Consider the following 19,223-nt stretch of genomic DNA (forward strand, 5'->3'; position numbering starts at 1 on the left):
ATAATTTGAAACAATGGGTTTAGCTGGGTAGTCAATACTGTTTATCCGATCTTTGGCACTGGGTTGTCTGCCAATTTCTGAGTAACATGTAATGGCAGGGAAGCATTAATGGCCTGAGGTCCACGCTTGTACAAATGGTTTCATCAGCATAACCCCTAATGACTAGCCTGACTTTAACTCTCTCTTACAGAATTTTGCTAAATGAAGAAAAAAAAAAAAGCAGCATACAATGACAGTGTAAATTTTTCCCAACAAGTTTAGCTAAAGACTCTATTGGCATATGGTCTGCCTTCTAAGGTATTCAGATAAGGGTTTTATCAAATGTTTTACTAAAGGATAACACAGATCACCAGCTTTCTAGCCTACTGTGTGCACCCCACCCCTTAAGACCAAATGCTAAGCTAAATGTTAGGACGGTGGCCCAATTCTAAGTATCAATTTCTGTATCAATTGTAGAAAGCAAACACAATTACGTAAGACCCAAAATACTGTGCTTCTGCAGGAGTCAAGTTCATTTCTCTCATACATAGCAGTTCAGTCCTTCAATTGAGCAGTTTTGACATTTTCAATGTGCAACTTTCAACTCTAGGTCCATGAGTGACTGTTCCACTTCTTAGCACCTCCCAAGAGACAGAAAGAAGGAAACGGGCAAGGGCAGCACAGACTGATTCATTTTTATGATAAAACACTTTCTATTTTCATCAAATTGGACTGGACTCATGTAGCCACACGAGGCTTCAAGGATGGTGGAAAAATGTAGATGCTACATGTGTAGGCATGTTTATGGCTAAAATGAGGGTGATCTATTATTAAAGAAGAGAGGATGTAGAGTGATGGAGAATCAGCAGTCCCTACTACCATTACCCATCAGGTCAGAATAGGAGCCGAGAGAAGAAAAGGGAGGAAAGAGCTCACAGAGAGAAGCAGTGTAAATGACTGAGTAGGGACATTCTCCTGGGCTGGTTTTTAGACCCTGAAGCTGTCAGTTCCTTAGGAAGAGTTCCCTCTACACCGAGTCCTCCCTTTTGTCTTCTAAGAGGACACTTCCCCAAATTATATAGAAGCCCATCTTCCACCTGGAGGTTTCAATGATTAGACTCATTCTCCACTGTTTTGTTAGACACATGTACTACAAATAAGGAGGCTTTCCTGTATGTGTGCTGTAGTAGCTCAGATGAGCTCAGAAAAGGGGGAAATAACTCACATAATCTGGAATAGTTTTACAAAGAGGTAGGACTTGAGGTGAACGCAAAAGGAATAACGAAGGACAGATGGACGGAGTCAGGCTTCTGGGAGGAATGGTCAGAGGAGTTATCCCTGCGACTCAGGCTTTGCAGGTCTGCTCGACCTCAGGGAGAGACTCAGAGGCATGTAAACAGAAGGACTGGTGTCTGCAATAAAAATCCCTGGTTAAACCTGAACGGGTTGCTTAACCTCTCTGTTCCTTGGTTTCCTCATCTTTACATAGACATTTCCCTAATAGGGCTGTTTTGAAGATTTCAGTGAAAGGATGTATTTAAAGTGTTAAGACACTGTGCCTTGCACATGGTGAAAGTTTCATAAATGTTACCCAAAAACATGTATCTTGGTGCCTTTACTTAAATCAAAATAAATGAAGGACAGAAAATACATTTTTATTCATAGTAATATTTTTTACTGCCTCTGACATTGTGCCTGGAACACAGAAGTCAATCAATAAATAAATGAGTGAATGAGCACATGAAAACATTTTGAAACATATTTAAAAAAAACCAACCTATACATTTCCCTGGCTTCTCAAGTTTCTTAGTTGTTCTTAAATAGTGGCTCAAAAATGAAGAATTTATGTTAGAAATGTGAGCCAACCTACATAATTCTATCTGAACAAAGAAAGCCAAACTACTTATTAATTTACACTGAAGCCATAATATCAGTCTGGGAAAAGCAAACATGCAGCAGCACTGAAAATTTCTAGAACACACACACACACACACACACACACACACACACACACACACACACACACACACACACACACACAAAGAATCCTTAAGATTCTTTAGGAAAATGGAGCCATCTACAGGCCAAACCAATTTACCATCAAACAAAACCTGTTTCTTGAATCAGTCATCACAGAACAGGAAGGCTTTTTTCTTTAACTTCTTATGACTCTTCTTTTTATGTCTTTTTATTCTTATTCTTCTTCTTCCACATACAGAGCTCTAATTCAAAAGCATATCCAGAACACAACCAGTTTTAACTACCTCCACCACCAGTGTATACCACCACCATGTCTCCCTGGATCAACGCAGTCATCTAACTAGTTCCTTGCTTCCGCCTTTGGCCCACCGAAGTCCATGCACAGCAGTGTAAGAGCAATCCTTTCAAAATAAATTATATGTCCATTAAATCAAAAAATTAATGATTGTCTATCATAAGTTGTACACGATTTCAAGCATTGGCATTAAAGTGATAACAAGGACATTATACCTGTTTTGTGATGAAAACAGAAAAACTTATGGAAAAAGCATTATATTCACTAAAATAAAAGTAAGATTAGAATGAATGACGATGAATTATACAACCAACTCCCTTAAAAGGGGGGGAGCATTTAAGCTGATTCTTGAAGGACAACTAGACTAGCATCTTTCTAGTCAAAGGATAAGAACAGAATGCCACACCTGTCATTTATCAGGGATGGACGACTATCAGACACAGTGCAAAGTGCTTAAGATGCAGGACCGCACTTAATCCTTACACCACCCAAATCACCGGACATATTATCTCATTTCGTAAAGGCAGAAACTGAGCATTGCAGGGGTGAGGTAAATATGGCCAGGTATACACATCTAGTGAGCACTGGATCTGAGAGCTGAATCCAGCCTGTTACGGGAGCCTGCGCTCTTAAGAACTAGGCAATTCTCCATCTGTGAAAGGCCGAGACAGAGACCCCGGGGGCAAAGCTACTGCACCAACAAGAGGACTCTCAGTACCTATCCTGCAGGCCTTTCACTGGCCAGAGTCCTGGAGCTTTAAGATGACTGTGAGTGTCCTGCCAATCCCTGCCTCAGTATAAATTTTTGGCATTGCAAACACACAGACACACACAGGGATGCAGCTGCTGCCTGAGACTCTGAAAGTAAGAGGCTACAACCAGTACATGAGCCCCGTATGGGCAGGCATTATGTCTTGTCACTATTGTGTCCCCAGTGCACTACACCTGGCATTTAGAGGACACTGAATAAACGAACAGGTGAACTGAAACTCTGACTGCATTTTAAATACCCACTTAAAACCTGAAAGGTAAGAAGTGCTATTGTAGGAAAACAGATTGCACAACAGATTGTGCATGATGCCCAACAGTTGACGGCTTTCATTTTCAAGGATTTGAGCCTTAAACAGGCAACTGAGCAAGGATTTGGAATTGGTGAAATCAAGTTACACTATGAGTAAGTCTTGTTCATTTTAAGTCTAATTTTTTAACCATGCTTCTCACCAACTTCAGTCAACGACATGCATAATAAAGGCATGCTTTGCTGACAATCATTCAGGTGGAGTTTTTTTCACTCACAGAGCCAGTGGCACCCACACCAGGAGGCACAGCATAGTGACATCAGTGGGCACTGAGTTCCTAAAGGTTACAGGAAAGAAAACGAGAACAAAGGCCTTGAAATGAGAGGAAATGGGACATCCATCTCAGTGTTAATGAAGACTGGCTCACCGGTTTGCAGTCCCATCAGAACTCACTCTGTTTATAAAAGTAATAGAAATCTTTCTCAAACTGGCTGAAACAATGATTGCCCCTTGTAAGTAATATATTTAAGAGATGTGCCCAACTTTAACAACCACTAGATCCAATGCCTCAAAAAAATATCATCAAGGCATCACTTTCTCCAGCCGTCCTTCAACATTCCTCTGTATTTGGCTGCATTCTCAGGTCGGGTCCCATTTGGAGCCAGCTAAAGGGGTTTCCAGTAGCTTCAAACTTATATTCTATTAGCTCAGCAAGCCTAGAGGATAAAGAAACCTCTTTTCCAATTATTCTGGCTAGTAAGTCCTTGGATTTTCTCTAATTGGCCCTGATTGTGTCACTTGTCCATCCTTGAACCAGTATTGTGGCCAAGATTGTGCAGCCATTGCTCTGATTGGTCAGGGTTGAAAGGTGTACTTAAGCTGGAGTCCAAGGATGGGGTCATCTCTGCCCATATGATATAGACTGAATGTTGAAAAGGACTAATTCTCTAAATAAAACTTGAGGTTTCTTTTACCAGAACAAGGGATGCTGGGTTTAAACAACAGCAATAGTAGTAGTAGTAGTAGTAGTAGTAGTAGTAGTAGTAGTAGTAGTAGTAGTAGTAGTAGTAGTAGTAGTAGTAGTAGTAGTAGTAGCAGCAGCAGCAGCAGCAGCAGCAGCAGCAATAATAATGATAATAATAGATATAAATGGCCGAAGCCAAACACATGGAAGAGCATGTTAAATGTGACCTGTCTGGGACTGACCCCTGACTGAATGGGGAGAAGGGCTGGGAATGGGGGAGAGAAGGGGACCTTAAACCTGTTCGACCACAAAGCTGTCATTAAGCATTGCATTGAGGAGTTTGACCAAATTGTAACTCCGATGGCAAGGATGTAAAAGGACATCATTCATCCATTCATTGTGGGTGATTGAATGAATGAGTATGTACATGAAAGAATAAATAAGTAACTTTTAAGGTTGGCATTATTTATCTCATTTAACAATTAAGGAAAATGAGGTGCAGACACTGAATAGCTGAGTTAAGTCAGCATGACTCAGTAACCAAGAATTTTAGCTGAGAACTCAACCTCTTGGTTACCATTCCGATGTGCTTTTAAAATGGGGTGCATTAAAACAGAGGCTTACTCAACACAGTGGAGATAAAATTATTAATGCACAGGCACAACGAGAGATGCTAGGACTCAGGGGAACCAGAAAACCTGTTGTGTTCACCTACAGTGTCCTTGAAGTGGGAGCTCACCAGAATATCAGAGGTGCCTCCACACCTGGCCACCAAAGAGAAAAACGGCAGCTTGAAGACAGAAGTCTGTAAAGCTACCATATCTGATCATCCAAGTCATAAAATAGGAGCTGAAAGAGATTCTGAGACAGTAAGATGAGTGTTAAGTTTTAATGATCTCCTGAGAACAACAGCCTTTCTTCTTCTCTACCTTCCAAATATTATTCAAATCTCTATCATTGGAAAACCCTAACTCCTGTCTCGTCAAGACATTCTACTCAAATATGCTTCTTGAATGCAGAGAAAATCTTATAAGTGAGTGACAGCAGTGAAAAGTTGACAACCAAAATTCAGCACAACGACTTTACTTAAAGAAAAATCATTGAGACTCTATGTGTCCCTGTAATTACAGAACCACACTTGACCTTAATCACACTAGCTCATTACATTTCTCCCTACTGAGCTGATGCCCCAAGCAAGAACCCTTCCAAAATTTCCCCTATTATCATGATATCTGGCTTCCTAAAAAGTTATCCATTCTTGTATATATGGTTACCATGGAGCTCAGCATACGTTTAAAAGTTTTTCTTGCCATATTCTATACATTGAATCTCTATTTCACATTTGTGCTTATATTCTGGAGCCTATGAAACAGAAAACAATAATTGATCAATGGTATTAGAATATTTAAATAATCGAAAATATAAGTTGCAATTCATAAGTAAAATAAAATAGAGACTTACTATAGTGAATAATTCTTAATCCTAAAATTCAGAACTGTGACAGAGACTTTCATAATAAAAATATAGCTTAAATCTGAACTTTAAATCCTTTTACTAGCCAAAGGTTCTTAGGCAAATTATTTCATCTCTCCTAGCTTCTATTCCCCCATCTGTAAAGTAATGATAATAACATGGCCTTAATTATGGAGATTAAAAGAGATAACCTATGCGAAAGTACCTAGGTGACACATGTAAAATTAAATAAATAAATTATGTAATACCAATTAAATAAATGTGAGATTCTTTTTAAAATAAAATGGAAACTATGGTCCATGCTTTAAATAAAACAAAAGAACACACACACACACACACACAAAACCCAAAAAGCAAAAAACTTATTTTGGCTTTCACCCCATCCCAATTCTAAGTCACCCTCATGCTGTTACTTAATATAATTATGTCCAAGGAAAGGAAGAGGCATTTACTAAGCATATAATGCATAAAAAAACATGGCCCCCCTAACTTATTGGATCCTGAAAGCAATTTAAGTTTGGTTTTACACCAGCTGCAACCTCTCAGACTTCAGAAGCTTTGAATCAGCACTGCACCACCTTGCCATAGATTGGGCACAAGTATAAAAATAAAGAGAAAAATCAAACCATAACTCTGGACTCTATCCAGGGTCTTGTCTTGAAGTTACAGTCTTAGAAAATGTCTCTCTTCTGCAAAATAAAGGGGTAATCATATCCTTGCCCATGTCAGATCTCCACAGTCTTTTCAAGATTATCCTGTTCTAGTGTAAACTCCCCGACCCCAAATCAGGACCCACTCTGGTCTTTGTCATGTTCTTAACCATGGCTTCAGAAGTATGTCCTAACTCCCTTCAGTTTAATCAAACATTTTCATCACTTCCCTTTTATTCCGATCCCTATCAACAGCCATAGCTGTTTCACAAATGTCTACTTTCCAGCATACAAACCAGGACAATTGAATACTATCACAAAGGGAAATATTGATAAACTGAACTTTAGTAAAATCAAGAACTTCTGTTCATCAAAACATATCACTAAGACAGTGAAAAAAACTGCTAGAATGTATTTGCATCACATGAATCTGACAAAGAACTTATATTCAGAATTTTTAAAAATCTACTTTACATTAATAAAAAATGACAACCCAATTTTTTAAAATAGGTAAAAAACTTCAAAAGATAGTTCACACAGGAGAAATCTACATGGCAATAAGCACATGAAAAGATGCTCAACATCACAAGGCATTGGAGAACCACTGATTCTAATCACAGTGAAAACGTCCTATGCACCCATTAAAATGGCTGAAGGTTGACAATAACAATGAAATGGATCAGTGTTAGAAAGTGTGGGGAACTGGGACTCTCATGTCTTGCTGGTGGTGGGAGTGAAAACTGACACTGCTTTAGAAACTGATGATACCTACTAAACCTGAATAGATACATAGCCTAGGACCCAGCAGTTCCTCTCCTGGGTATCTTCTTCACACAGATGCATATGTGTCTATATAAGAGAAAAAAAGTATATTTAAGAACGTTCAATGCAGTCACTAAAGTAGCTAAAAATGGGACACAATGTAAAAGTTTATAAACACGAGAAGTAAGATTGTGGTGGTAGATTCATGTGATAGAGTATTAAACAACAATGGAAAGGAAAAAAATACTACTATACACAATGGTAGGAATGGATTTCAAAAACAATATTGATCAAAAACACATGTTCTATGATTCCTTATTTATCAAATTCAAAGAGGGGAAACACTACTCTAGGGTAACAGAAGCCAACAGAGTGGTTACCTTTGGTGGGGGAAGGTGCTGACTAGGGGAGGCACGAAGGGAGATTGTGTGGTGATGTCAATGTTCTCTGTTTTTATCTGGAGTATCACTTGGGTGTTACATAAACATGTTCACTTTTTGTAAAAGTTCATCTGGTTGTAACTTAAGATTTGTTCAGTTTACCAAATGCAGTTTACACATCCGTAAAAAATACACAAAGAAATCCACATCCTTCTTCATACCTCTAAATAAGACTCATGAATTCCATACAGCCAATTCTATGACTTTAGAATAAACTTTTAAGTATGATTGGAATTCACCCATCCAAACAGAACATTTTCATAATCCATGCCCACAAGACCATCTTTTCCTGAAAAAACACTTGTATTTTCTTGTCTGAAATTCAGCTTTCTCTGGTCAATGGTTTGTGGGACTCATCGTGTACAGAAATGGAAAGCAAGAGGTCAAGCGTTTCTAAAACAGTATCGAGTATGTACAGATTATTTACTTACTACACGTTAAGCAATATGCTAAGGACTTTAGGTGCATTATTTCATTTAATCCTCACAATAAACATTTGAAATAAGTACCATTAGTATTCCCATTTTAGAGGCAAAGGAAACTGAGAACGAGAAATGTTAAGTAACTTGTCTAGGTCCACACAGCCGACAAACGCCTAGATTCAGGATTTAAACCCAAATATGTCAACGTACCATGTCAACTCTGTGGACACTAGTCTACACTGCCCTCATCCTTGGGAGGCAATGAGACAGAGGAGGTGGGAGATAAATTCTCTCCTTCCTCTCTGCTCAGGGAAGAAGTTCACAGCTAGGAGACAGGTAGAAAACAGTGTAGACATTTCCGTTTCAGAGCTCCATTCTTGCCAGGAGCACACGGTCTGGGAATGGGGGTGTCCTCCTTGTGAGAGAGATGAAAATGGAAAGAAAACACACAGACTTTGGAGTAGGAGTGATCACAGAGCACTCCCTCCCTGTACGCCCTTGAACAAGTCTGTTTCTTCATTCATAAAATGAAGATGATCAATCTTTTTCATAAAGTTACTGAGTAAATGAAGATACCATCTGTCTTAAGCCATGGCAATTTAGGGAGATTTGTTTGTTAGCTGTTCATGTGTTTACCCCAGTGGAGTGTAGGCTGTATGGTCTAACATACTTTCCTTTCTGATATCTCCACGAATCCTCATGACAGTCCTGGCATGTACTGCAGATGTGATTGACTTAAAGATCACACAGTTTCTAAGCTAAGATCCTTCAAAGCCTTATCCACAAACTACCCTAAATTCCTTTTCTCCTTCCTTCTTCTGTGACCTAACCTAGGCAGTTTTGAAGAACACTCAAATATCTTTATTTCTCTCCTTTTAAATTTACAATTATCACTAAAATGCTAAATTTCTACTTTGTTCCTTCCATATCTTACCTTGACTATTTTCAGCAAATGAGAATCAAATAATTATACCACTTCAGCATCATCTTCTTCGGGATAATCCAAAAACTAAATCTCCAATCATTTCCCCCAAAATCTTGTCATTCTTTCCTTAGTTCACAATTTCCTGCCATCAGCCACCCAGTTTCCCCAAAGTAGTATCCTCAGAGTTATCTTTCCTTCTCTTCTCCCTTTCAACCCGTAATATATTGTTTCGAGACAGAGTTTCAAGACAGAGTGAGAGCAGCCCCCTGCCTCAAACCTATGTACCACTGGTAGTTTTTGTACAGTTGGAATTCTTCAGCCTTTAATTGCATGCACCATCTTCCCAACTGGTCCCTCTGTCTCCACCCCACCTCCCTCCTTGTTGAGGGACCTCTCACCTACACTTCTATAGAATAAACTCCAAACTCCTTAAAATGGCAAATAAGGCCTGACACTCTCTAGACCTCCCTTTCCAAGTGCCACTCACCAGCGATGTGGCTATAAAGGTGTATACTTTTACCCCTCAGGACTCCCGCAGGAAAGATCTTGGACATCCCTTTCTACTCTGAGATACCAAAGGGCTTGAAAGAGAACAAACTAAAAATGATCTACATCTTTCTTTGCCTGTTGCAAGAGTTAATTCACATGCTAATGAAGTTCTATGGTACAGGAATCCCTTTCCTAGTTGAAGCCAGGAGGAAAGAGCCACCGCATTTCTAAGCAACAGTTTTAAAGACATAAGAAGAAGGAATACTGGCTCACAAGCAAATACAAAGGCTACTCTCTGGATGTGGGACAAACCACGTGAAGTAAGAGGAAATACTTTTTTTATGAGAAGACTCCAGCCAACCCCCCCCAAAAAAATAAAACCAAACCCAGACAAATTAAAAGTCCATTCCAACGCAAAGCAGTTTCATTTAGGGGAAGGCAAATGGTGCAAGGTTCTTGCTGAGTTGGACCCAGGAGCACCACACTCAAAATAGACAGGAATTTTAACTTTGCGTGTGTGGTTTTGCTATTGTCAATTATGATATTTGTAATCAGCCTTTGTTTTCCTTCTTGGTCTGCGTTAGAACATTTTGTGGTTTCAAGAACAGGGCTATACTGGTTCGTATTTTGGAAAGAGGAAGGGATAGCACTGAAAGAACACATAAAAGGAAGGCTGATGAGGGTCTTACCTGTGCTGTCTGCATTAGGGAAAGCAAGGAAGAAGGAAAGTCAAGTTTCATGGGAACCCAGGAACAACTCTCGTGATGGCCTCACCGAGATCAGGATATACTCAGATTTCACTTAGCTACATCTCCAGAAGTCAAGTAAATTGCTTGTGACTTTAGCAGCCCAAGTTTGCCAAACCATGCTCTATTATCCACTATCAGCATGACTCAGTTATATGCTTTGCCCTCTTTTCCTGTGTGGCTTTCAACCTCTGCAAACTCATACGTTATCTCCTTATATCTCTAGATCAGATATTTTCCAGACAGGATCTGGGCACTCCAGTGGTAACATCCCCTCTGACTGTCAGAGCGTCTGCACGATGACATTAAGTAGGTTGCTGGCCACCCTGCAGGTTGTTCACACTTGAGCCTCCACCCTGGTTCTATCAGCTTGTGGCCAGAGTAAAACGGTCAAACAAATCAACACTGATATTTACAAAAGAAACCCCTTGGAATGATACTTTAGGTGAGGCAGATCCTCTCAAATTCAGTCCATCCAGGACACAATCCCAAGGCCCACTTAGACAATAGGGGATATCTTTTCTTGTTTTAAATGGGAAGAAGTTGCCAGCAACTCCAGACATCTCTGAACATATCTTCAAGTGTTCAGCAGTCACTTGAATGACCCAGTTACTTAGGCCAACAGAAGGCTGCTTTTCAGTGAGTTTCCTGCATCAATCAACTGAATTGATTAAACTTCTGTATCAGTTGGCTAAGCTGCACTGTAGTAACAGTGGACCCCCAAATCTTAGTGACTTATATAGGGTGATTTCTCTCTCCTGTGTGACCATTATGGGCTGGTTCTTTTTCTACTCCATGTCATCTTCTTTCCAGAAACCAGGCTGACAAGTAGCCTCTACCTGGACTATACATTCCAGTTTATCCAACACGGTCCTAGTTTATGTCTATTGTCCCAGAGTAATTATTAACAGTGTTATCTTTTCACTCTCAGTAGTATAGCTCCTCACTTTCAAAAATGCCTGGTTTGGACAAAAATTATACGTCACTTTTCTTATCTGCCTGGGTTATTGATGATTTCCCGGCAAAGAAGAAAATAAGAGATGCTGCAAAAACACAAGCTGGCTCTTAAAAGTTTCTGCTCAGAAATGATGTAAGTCACTTCTGCCCACATCTCACTGGCTAAAGCACATCCCACATCCACTCTCGGGTCTAGCTGGGTGAGAAAGTGTAATTACCCCCAAAGAGGGGCAGCAAGTATTTTGAATAAAATACAATCTGGCCTAGTGGACACTGGCAAACATAAAGAGAAAATAAAATGATATCAATGGTTTGCCCAAGGCATGTGTGTGGAAGGGATAAAAGGGTTTAGGTCAAGGGGTTGGGGTCTTCTATAATTTTACCAATTTCTTAGTCTCGCCGGATGCCTTTATTCTAGGAGATGAAAAAAATAAAAACTGAAGCCCAGGGAGGAGAAGTAGCTTGCCCAAGGTCCTAGAAGTCTGTAGACCAGTCCATAGCCTGCTAACGTGCAAGCTGAGGAGTACGATGGAAGGGAAAGAAGTCTGGTTGTAATGTAAGTTGTGTATCTCTAACTATAAGGCAATCCCAAGCCGCTCAATTTGCAAAGCATTAAGAGAAACGGAACATCAGCGTGGCACAAAACATAGTAAATGAAAGAGCGCCCAATGGCACGAGGAACTTTGTAAGGACTGGAACAGAACCCCTACTCTCTTCTCAGAGACAATTTTGGAGAAAATTCTCCTCTTAAACTAAGACAATTATGGCATGAGTCTCACTTTCTTCTTGTCACTAGGTGACAAGTCACTGACTACCTCCTTCTGCTCCAGGGCCCAGCTGCATGGAGATCAGCGGTTCTCAACCTCACTGCAACCCTCAACCCTGGTCCCTACCCCTCTGCAAAGGTTCTCATTCAGTTGTTGGGAGAAGAGGTGCTGAGGATTTGCACTAAGTAAAAGTTCCCAGGTTATTCTAATTTACATCCAAGATTGGGAATCACTAATATAGGATATTTTTTTACAATATTCCATGGGCCAGGATTATAGACCTAACTTATGGTCTAGCAAACCATCTGATAAGGAGATTCACATACTATTTGTTATGGACTGAATGTTTGTGTCTCCCCCCACCCCGCCCCACACCAAAATCACATATTGAAGCTGTAATTCCCAACATAATGCAGATGGGGCCTTTGGACGGCAATTAGGGTTAGATGATGTCATGAGGTGGGGCCTGCAAGATGGAATTAGTACCTAATTAGGGTTAGGTGAGGTCATCAGGGTGGGCCCTCCAGGATGGGATTACTACCCTTATAAGAGACATCAGAATGCTTTCTCTCTCTCTCTCTCTCTCCATGCTCCCACAAAGAAGAGGTCATATGAGCACAGAGCAAGGATGGTGACCACATAACAAGCCAAGAGAAGAGGCCTCAGAATGAAACTTCCTTGCTTTGTACCACGATCTTGGACTTCCAAACCTCCAGAACTGTGAGAAACAAATGCTTTTCATTTAAGCAGCCCAATCGATGGTGCTTTGTCATGGAGCCCAAGCTGACTCACATACACCATTTCTCTTTAAAACTCCTCAGCCCTATTTCTCACTGCTAGCACTGCCCCAAAAACGCACACACACACACACGCACGCATCTGGTTTGTTTGCCTGTAATGCATTTTTTAACATGCAAGTAGCATACAATTTACCATCCAAACCAGACACTTTTGGAAGTGAGAAGGTATACCATCTCTTCTAAAGAGGCACTGGTGTTTTTGGTTTAAAGATTCCATGTCTCTCTGATGAGTGTAAGGCTGGAGGTTAGCAGACCTTTGGCCTAGAGCTGGTTCTGCTACTTCACTGCCGTGGGACAGTGGCTGAGTCACTTCCCCTCTCTGGATGTCACTTTCCCAACATAAAGGAGGGAATCAGCACAGGTGCTTTTGCAAGGTCCTCCCTTACAGGAGGACCTCTCTCCAGGGCAGGAGACACATAATCATCCGTAAGGCAGAAGTTCTAATCCACTTTATAAGACGTATGAAGCTTTCCAAATATGCCAGTACCAGGACTCTCTTCTCCCAAACCTCAAACTGGTCCTTGGGCCAGGGGAGATGAAACCATTCATTGTGTTGGTGGTTTTCTAAAAAAAAGTTTTAATGAGCAGCCAGGATTTAAAAATTATGAGCTCTTTTACAGATTTTTACCAATGAGAATACAGACTCAGGTGAAGTCATTTGCTCCAGATCACAAAGCTTTCAAGTGGCAAAACCACAACACAAACCCTGGTGGTCTAGCTGCAAAATTCCTTCCCCTGCATGTGGTACAGGAACTCCTGAGACATTATCAGCTGCCATGTGCTATTTCCAGAGCTTTGGCTGCTCATATTTGAAAATGTGCTTGGCTGACTGATCAACCACACTTACCTATCAGCTGCTGCAGGTGTCAGGCACTGAAACTTTGGTTTCATTGTGAAGCTGGGGCAGGGATATTCTTCCATCTGTGCCCAGTGGGATATACTGGTCTTCTGTATCTGAGGTTAAAAGGAGAATCAGATACACAGAGATTAATTGTGAATTTTAAACAGGAATGTTTCTAGACAGTTCTGGCTTGCATTTCCACATTGAAATTTTCTGGTACACTACACTGACATTTTGATTGATGTTACATTCTTGGCTGGTTCTTAAGTTGCTGCAACATACAGATTTCTGTCTACATGTACTATTAACTGTCATCTGAGCTTCCCACTCAATGCAACTGATAATTATACATTCTGGAAGCTGGGTGTCACAACCAATTAACTTGCCAGGCTTCACTGATTTGGGTAGAAATGGAGGTTGTACAAATCTGTTTTGCGGTATCTCAGCATGAATGGAGAAGTGATTAAGTACAAGGACCACAATAAAATAATACTGGCTTAAACCCAGGCACAGGAGTGAGTAGAAAGATTTTGAGCTTTGGAGCCAAAGAGACCAAAGTTCAAATCCCAGCTCTGCCACTCACAAGTTAAATGGCCTTGTTACAGTCAGCCTTCTGAGTCTGTGGTTGCAGAACCTGGGGATATAGGGTGCCCTCAGTACTATGTCCTTGTATATAAAGGACTTGAGCATCCTTGTGTTGCTCAGTAAAAGAAATTTCCACATATTGAGATACAGGGAAGTCATTCTGGCTTATACAAGAAGTAACTTGAATTTTATGCTAACTAACATAGCCAGTTTGTGGCCTATCAAACATATATTGTATATCTGCTTTAATTATTATAGAGAGGGCACACTGACCAGAAGTAAAGAATGTCCATGTTAAAAATAAAGACTAAAAGCACCTCTTCCTGGGACGCCAATGCTGGTCCTCCTTTGATGATAAGACCCCCTTCCTAGGTGCCAAGGCCACACTGTACGTGCAGTACATGTACATGCTGGTCTTTTTTTTTTTTTTTTTTAACCTTGAAGAAATGTTATCCCTGACTTGTTTAATGTTCTTTGTTCTGACAAGATATAAAACTGTGCTGAAAACCCTGCTTCTCTGGAGCAGTTTCTCAGAGTAATCTGGGAAGCGGACTTCGGGCTAGTTCTCCGTTTGGCTCAAATAAAACCCTTTTGTATTCTTATCACCCATGGTTTATGGATTATTTTCATCGACAGTACCTGCGGAGGGTCCCGAGATCGATGCCCGCGGATACCAAGGGATGACTATACTTCGCCCTACTATTTCAAACTGTATATCTACCCCAAAATGTATTCTAAAAGGTGTGCGCTTCTTTTTTCTCCCTCCCCGGTGGCTGGGTATCCACCTCTCCCGGCTGCCAGGCCTCGAGCCTCCGTCAGCGCTCAGCTGCCCCCTTCGCCGCTGCCAACATGGCGGCCGCGGCGGCAGCCTCCGCGGAAGGAGGGGTCGGCGCGTGGGACAAACTACCGCAGTGCTTCGCCCTTTGCCCACCCCCCAGCCAGGAGGAGGAAGCAGAAGGGAAAGCCCTGCTTCTTAAAGGAAATCGTGAATATATTTATGTTCAAAGGTCCAGATTAAGAAATGGAACTGACCAGTACTCATGAAGCTCCTAGAACTTTACTGTTCTCCCCAGTGGTAACTCCAAGCCTCTCTGATCATCCCCTTCCTTTCCTCTATAGTTTCCCCACCTATGTCTCCGTAAACATACTTACAGCCTGCTTCCCTGCTCTGAACTGTAGAGTTCACGTCATGTGTGCCTTCTGTGCCTGATTCCACTTGTTCCACACTGTGTCTAGGATTAGTTCACACTGATGTATGTGGCTAGAAATTATTTCTTTTCACCACTATCTAGCATTCTACTGATTGCTTATAAAACAATGCAGCCATTCTACTGGTGATGACCATTTGAAATCCTTGTTCTTACGAACATTATTAAAAGAAGCATTTCTGGACAATTTTTCCCAGTGTGTCATTGTCAATTTTTCCAGAGCATAAGTCAGCAAACTACAGCCCGAGGGCCAAATCCAGCCCTCCATAGGCTTTTGTAAATAAAGTTTTATTGGAAAATAGCCACATGCACTCATTTACACACTGTCTATGTTTGCTTCCCACAACTCCATCACGAGCTCCCATTCGCTTTCCTGAATGGTGCCTCCCTTCCCCAGTCCTTAACAGAAAATTTCTGTATCCCTCCACTCAAATGGACTGGTTTTTCTTTTCTCATTTTCTAAAAGAAATCATAATCTTTCTAGTCCCTTAAAGAATCAGCCTGAATTATTAGCAACTGCTTTAAAAAAATAAAAATCCCTTTTCTTGAAAGCAAGAATATTGCATTTCAAACACTCTGAAAAGTAAAGGCAAATCCTTGTGTTCATCTTGGGGATAGTAGTTTAGACATGACAGGGAGGAACAAGAGTGAAATATGCTGCTTAGAGCTACAAGGGTTGTTCTTTTTATAGATATCTACCTCCTTTTTCCTATACTGCAAATTTGTTCTCACTCAAAAGCAATCCTTTCTAGGAGTAATTCTGTTCCCTCTCCCTGAAACAATTTGATCTAAAAACAAACCAAAAGATGATTCCTTAGGAAACCAAATGTGTGGGACAGTCTGGCCAAATGTGTGGCTAGCTTATGTAAGAAGCATGCCAAGAATCTCATATCATGTGAGCTTCTGGAAGGAAATTCGTTGCCTCTCATCTTTACAAGAGATTCCAGTCCCATGCCTCAGAGCTTCACTGGGCAGTCCCGGAGGTAGCTTCATCCTGAAGCCTGTTATTTGCTTCTGGTAGAAACATGCTGCTCCCTAATGATTAGCAAACGTGGTTTGTGGAAAATCCTTGGAACTTAATACCGTAGAGACTAGACCTTGGGAAATCTTATTTCCCTCTATAGCCAGACTTCTCAGGTAGGCTTCAAGTCTATTTTCTGCTTTGATATGTTTTAATGAAGCAAGTCACTTTAGTCATGTCCATTTTTTTTTTTCAAACGAGCATTTTAAAATAGGCAGCAAGTAGGTGAATGGTGTACTGCTGGTATAGATTACAATGAATCTAAAATAGCCCTTATCCTGAAGGTCAGCACCACCTACAACATTTGCAGGGCTCCATGCAAAAGGTAAATGCAGGACCACTTGTTTGAAAATTCTTAAGATTTTCAAGACAGTGACAATGTAGCAGTCAATCAAGTGTGAGGTCCTTCTAAACATGGAGTACCTCATGCCCCTGGAGCCAGCACTCATAACCTAGTGGATGAAATAGACACGAGTTAGCAACCTTATAAAGCAAGAAAGAATGACACCTATGTTAAATGTCCATACACGTAATGTGTTATTGTATAGACATGTCATTCTAAAGAATAATCAGGGTAAGCAACTGACAACAGGAAGTAACTAAACTGGACCTTAAATGAGGGAGGACATTTTTAAGAGGGAGGGAGGGTGACTGAATGTATTCTTGGCTGAGAAACATCACAAGAAAATTTTGTGAAGTGAGAATGTTGGCTTCGATAGAGAAGAGGGAGGCCACATGTGTTGGGATGTAGGATGTTGTAGGTGATGTGGTGGTGATGAACCTAGAAAGATCACTTGAGGTCAATTATGGGGGTGTCCTGGGACCCTGAGTTCCTTGAATTTTGGACTTTACCTTGAATTGGATATACTAAACCTTCCCAGCTTTCTAAGTAGGAGAATTATATGATCAGTTCTAGAATTCCAGAAAGAAAAATAACTCCACTAGGAATGTGGCAAATGGATTAGAGAAGAAAGGGACCAGAGGCAGGGAAAACTATCAGGAAATAGTTAATAACACCCAAGGGTGAGAAGTGGAGGCTCCACTCTACAGACGGAAAGAAGAATGATGGAAGACACTGCAGTGGCCCTGCCTTCTTTGAAAAAGAATCCCCAGGAATGTACGTATGTCTTTAAAAAAATTTTTAAGCCACTTTATTAAGGCATGATTGACATGTAAAGAGCTGGACATATGTAATGTATACAGTGGGATAAATGCATACCTGTGAAAACAGCAAGACCATAAACATGTCCATCGTCTCCCAACCTGTCCTCCTGCCCCTCTTTGGTAGTAGTATTGCATGTGTGTGCTAAGAACACTTAACATTTACCCTCTTAGGAAATTTTGAGTACACACTACAGTATTGTTGGCCATAGACATTCTGCTGTATAGCAGATCTCCAGGATTTATTTATCTTGCATAACTGAAGCATTGTACACTGCGACCATTCCCTCCCATTTTTCCCTCCCACAGCCCCTAACAACCACCATTCCACTCCCTGCTTCTAGGAAGCTGACTATTTTAGATTCCACATATAACCGAGGGGTGTACAGGTTATAAATATTCATACAGCACTCCTGGAGAACTGGATGCCGAGATTAGAAAGATTGTTCTTGTGCCTTGCCAAGCAATGAACAAGCACAAACCCCCACTAACAGTCTAGGCAGGGGAGCTGTCAGCAAGATTCAATCACAGATGTCACGGTGGAGGACAGAAGGACCTACCCTGAGATGCCCATATCACTGTACATTTGTTCCAGTCAAACTGCTGGGCTGCTGAGGTACAGACGGGCCTGAAATACCTAACCGTTGCCAAGAGCTGGGCAAACTCAAACTCACCCAGAAAATCTTTTGACATATTTTTGATTGAAAAAAAAAAAAACTCAAGAAAGCATCGATTTTTTAAAATAGATGGATAAGAACCAGAAAAAAAATAATTTTTAAATGTCCTAGCAGGATCTGTTTAAATACCCAAAGCATCACTTTGTGTAGGACAAATTTTTAACAAAAGGTAAATTTTTGATACAAAAATAGATGACAGTTACTAAAACACTGGTTTCTGGCCATAATTCAAGTCAAGATAACTGCAGCATCGCAACAAAGTTGCAGAGAAAGAGCTCAGTTCAAATCATGGTTCTGCAACAATCACGGATCTGATTTGAGAGAATAGCTTTTCTGAGACTTTGTTTCCTTGAAAACGAACACAATTTTATTTGCTCTGCAAACATCCCCAAATCATTATACAGGGCAGAAGATGAACAGGTACACAGCACGCCTTGAGGGGCTCAATAGTGCTCTAGAAATCAAAGATCTTATTAATAATGCTACGGACCTTAGCGGTCTGTAATTTTTAATTCTACAGTATTAATTTGCTTCCTTATGGCAAATATACTCCCAGGAAAACGTGGATTAGAAATCCTTTGAATTGGCATTGTTGTGTGTATATATTTTGTTGTTGTCATTTTTTGAAAAAAAGTATAACATATATTAGCAGACATTATAAGAAGGGAGGAAATACAAAGGCATGCCAGAGCCTTGAGTATGTAACCAAGAAAATATACTCCATGAGTGTTGTCTTCTGAGCATATGGGAAACGTTAAAATAAGTGAACCCAACAAATACTTGTAAATCACATTTGTTTCTCTTGCCTTCTTGCCCCCCCGACAAAAAACACTCATAAATCATCCATTTTATGTATAAGCACAGTTGTTACCTCCAACGTAGCTGCTTCTGACTGCGCGCACGAGCCACGTGAAGTCCAGCTGTTCCTGGCGTGAGGAGTTCAGCTGGTTCCGGCTGGGGTATGTCTTAGGTTCGCCAGGGTTACATGCGTCCCTCTCCCATTAGAAAGAAAAGGCCCTGAGGGCAGGAACTGACTTCTTTGTTATATCCTCAGCTCCTAGC

At 40.8% G+C, this 19,223-nt stretch overlaps 1 long non-coding RNA gene across 1 annotated transcript in view; it reads right to left on the minus strand.

Moving 5' to 3' along the window:
• LOC135318687 (uncharacterized) overlaps positions 1–14,922 on the minus strand; it is an 83,796-nt gene extending 68,874 nt beyond the window's left edge. Inside the window, exons 1-2 of the long non-coding RNA XR_010376961.1 lie at positions 14,734–14,922; positions 13,516–13,622 (exon numbers count right to left, since the gene is read on the minus strand). This is a non-coding gene — a long non-coding RNA (uncharacterized LOC135318687). The remainder of the gene's footprint in view (positions 1–13,515; positions 13,623–14,733) is intronic.
• Positions 14,923–19,223: the final 4,301 nt, after the last annotated feature.

Source organism: Camelus dromedarius, chromosome 20, assembly GCF_036321535.1.
Source record: "Camelus dromedarius isolate mCamDro1 chromosome 20, mCamDro1.pat, whole genome shotgun sequence".
NCBI classification, from domain to species: Eukaryota; Metazoa; Chordata; class Mammalia; order Artiodactyla; family Camelidae; genus Camelus; species Camelus dromedarius.